The sequence below is a fragment of the Bactrocera tryoni genome, unplaced genomic scaffold (genome assembly GCF_016617805.1).
Source record: "Bactrocera tryoni isolate S06 unplaced genomic scaffold, CSIRO_BtryS06_freeze2 scaffold_126, whole genome shotgun sequence".
Taxonomy (NCBI): domain Eukaryota; kingdom Metazoa; phylum Arthropoda; class Insecta; order Diptera; family Tephritidae; genus Bactrocera; species Bactrocera tryoni.
The window spans coordinates 24534-28631 of NW_024395841.1; positions in this window are offsets into that span (position 1 = coordinate 24534).

Consider the following 4098-nt stretch of genomic DNA (forward strand, 5'->3'; position numbering starts at 1 on the left):
AAATAAATCTAACTCCTTTAGCATAAATTGATACAAACAGTTTCATGTGTATTGATGACATCGAGAAATGGATTGAAGATGAGTTTGAAGACGGAACTGGTTATGACCTAAGTAGCGGCGCTGAGATTTCTGATAGCAGTGAAGATGACGTTGTTGCTGACACACCAGTTATTTCAAATGCTATAGCTATTGAAAGCGTTAACAATTTAAATTAAACAAAATTGTTATGTTTTTAAATAAAATAAGAAAAAAAAAATAAAAAAATGTTTTTATATAGTTTCTGGAAGTAGCTTGACTCTTAGTTTTATTATTTACGTTAAAAAAAAAAACGTCCAGAAATTAGAACATTTCGGAAATTAGAACTACCCCAAAAACAAAGTGGTGCTAATTTCCGAGCGTCTACTGTACATACATACATACTTACCTGCACATGTTGCTGAACAATTAAGCAAAATATTAAAACAAATAATTTCCATATAACATATGTGTACATACATATGTATGTATACCCATCTGAAAAGTGCGTGCCAAAAAACAACAAAAAGGGGTTTAACGAACTAAAAGTAACGCGCGAGTTACATATATAAATAAGCCACTAACAAATAGTAAAACTGATAAATTTGCTCAATTTCTTAATGAAATAAATAGCATAACCGGAAATCAGTAAAATTGTAATGTGATACCATTTCCTGTGCTATCGCAAAAATCAAATTAAAAGATACAAAACAAAATCACTTTGTTAACAATATTTCCAAGAATCTGTATAAACTATTAAGTTATGAGGTTATTCCCTTAATCAGCTTTTAAGTAAAAATAATGTATAAGCAAGCACTTACTTCCTTGCAAAACATATGTAATAAGTATAATAAGTATTTATGATTTGTAAGCAATAATTCATTGCAATAGTAACTTTGATGATTATAATTAATAAAGTGAAAGTTCAGTCTGATTCAAATATCCAAACCAACTGGTTTATTTTCTCTAGGGTAAACTCGGTACTAATTTTTTTTAAAAACGTTCGAACGCGACGAAGATACAAAGTTGGCGCAGTCGGTAGGATCCTTAGAAATATTAAGGATTCAGTGATCGAACCGCATTCGAAAAACAGAAAATTTTTTTTCCTCCGGAAATCGCTGTACTAAATAGTTTTTTTATAAATCCCCAAACTAATTCTGCGATTCTGTAGCCAACTCAGGAGTTGACCAGACCCTCCAGAATGTAATTAACTATATATAGTAATCCGGAAAGACGCAATAATCGACACCACCGAGGTGCAGTGAACGTTAATTGTAAAAGGAAAAATTAAACTAAAAAGTTCAGAAGTGAAAACGACCTTCAAAATTAAAAGGCGTTAATTTACCTGATCAAGTTAAAAAAAGTTTTTGTGAAAGTTTTTTGCAGTGAACACGACTCAAAACAAGAAGAGCGTGAATTCACCAAAAAAATAAAAGTTTATAAAGTAAAGTAACCGAAACCATTGAAAATAAAACTAAATCGTCAAGGCACCGAGCCTACGATAGCAGTAGAAACATGGAGAACGATCAGACTCAGATGGCGGCAGTCAACCTGGTAGAGGAGCTTGCTCGCAGAGAGCAACAATTAGAGCAAATGCGGCAAGCTTACCTTGAGTTAAGAAACCGGACAGAAGGAAGCAACAGTAGCAGACATGCACTCATAAAAACAGTAAATGACTTGCCGATATTTATGGGGACAGGCGATATTTCCATAAATTCATTCTTCAGCAGCATCAATTCCCTATTATCAACAACGAATGACACAGAACTACAAAAGGAAGTGACGCGAACAATATACTACAGGACCATCCAGGGAGAAGTTAAAACCACAATAATCAATATACCTCAACCAGATAACTGGCAGCTGATTAAGGAAACATTAAAACTGAGGTATCGACCAGAAGTGGAGCCACATCATCTATATAAAAAGATTGGGAATCTTAAGGTAAGTTTCGTTAATGAACTGATGAGAGAAATACAAAATATTAAATATAAGTCGGACGAACTGACAGTGTACTATAGGGGTGACAGCTACATTGACTTAAGTAACATGGACAGTTTGTTAGTAAATACAGTAAAGGAGATGACTCAAGGAGTATTACTAGATAAAATTTATAGAGAAGGGAATCTAAATGAAATAATAAGGATAATGGCTAGTAGAAGATTCGAAGACAGTAATATTAGGCCAGAATATATGAAATTTAAGATAAAAGGAGACAGCTCAGAGGAAAAATATATTAATAGGTATCCTGATCGGGGACAAAGGCAGAATACAAATTATAGGAATATAGGTAATCAAGGTTTATGTAGTCAAATATACGAAAGTGATAATAGACATAATTCATCAGGCCAATTTAAACAATATAATAGTGGGAGATTTAACAATAATTGTAAACCCAATTCAGGTAATTTTCAAAGACCACAAGCGGTAGGGAACCCTAGGCCAAGTTTTAATAAAAATCAACCAAATCAATATAATCCAAACTTTGGTCAAAATCAATCTAACCAATATAGACAGAATTATGGTAGAAATAATCAATTTAAGCAAAACCAAGGCGAACCGATGGAGATAGATAATATCCATTATAGTTCAATGAGCCCTCAATTGGAAGGACTCCCTAATTCCCAGTATAGCCAAGATCGCTTATACTCGAGTAGGCAAAGCCAGGTAGGAGCTTCCAGAACTGATATAGCAAGAGAAGAAGTTAATAATAGTATTTTTTTTACGAAGCAGCCTCAGAAACATTACCGAAAATAAAAATTAAAATTAATAAAAAGAATTACATCGCACTAATTGATACAGGAGCTAATTTAAGCCTGATCAATAGCGAAATCGGTGATTTTCCAAAAATTAAATTGAAAAATCCTTTAACATTTAGTACAATTACAAATGAGGATAAAATAAATTATGAGGTACATACATTAGCACCAAAAGAATTTAACTTACCTAGCAACGCGAGAACAAGATGGAAAGTTACACCATTAAGAGGACGAAAATATGACTTTATAATAGGCATGGACATGCTTACTTTTCTCAATACGTATATTGATATAGAAAAAGGGAAAATAACTCTAAACCGAAAAGAAAGTACGATTTTAAATAAACTAAATGACTTAAATCAAATTTGTAATCTTGAAACTGCAGAGTTAAAATTGGAGAGATTAAACCTAGATCATTTAAAAGAGGAAGAAAATAGAGAAATAATTAAATTGCTCAAAAGATATAACAAATTATTATTTAAAGACGGTGATAAACTGACTAACACAACGGAAATCCAACATGAAATTAAAACCACAACGCAGCAGCAGATTAATTCAAAATTGTATAGGTATCCACCTCAGCATGAAATTGAAGTTAGAAAACAAATTAAGGAAATGGAAGAGCAGGGAATAATCCAAAAAAGTCACTCAAGATATTCAAGCCCATTAATAGTAGTGCCGAAAAAAATAGATAATTCAGGTGAAAAGAAATACAGAATTGTAATAGACTATAGAAAATTGAATGAGGTTACAATAGATGACAAGTACCCCCTTCCAAATATTGATTCTATTTTAGACAAATTAGGGAGAGCACAATATTTTACTACTTTAGATTTAGCGAAAGGATACCATCAAATCCTAGTAAAAGAGGAAGATCGAGAAAAAACAGCGTTTGTAACACCACATGGACTTTATGAATTCGTAAGAATGCCTTTTGGCCTGAAAAATGCACCAGCCACATTTCAGCGGCTAATGAATGAAATACCACATTTCAGCGGCTAATGAATGAAATACTTAGAGACTATATAAATAAAACATGTGTAGTGTATTTAGACGATATTCTAATATTTAGCACATCATTGAATGAACATATTAGGGCGATAGGCGAAATTTTTAAAATTCTTGAAAGTAAATATCTTAAAATTCAAATTGATAAATGCAATTTTTTAAAGAAAGAAACAGAGTTCTTAGGACACATTTTAACGGAGGAAGGCATGAAGCCAAATCCTAACAAAATTAAAGTTATAGAAAATTTACAAATCCCAAAAACAGAAAGACAAATTAAAAGTTTTCTAGGAATCACCGGTTACTATCGTAAATTCGT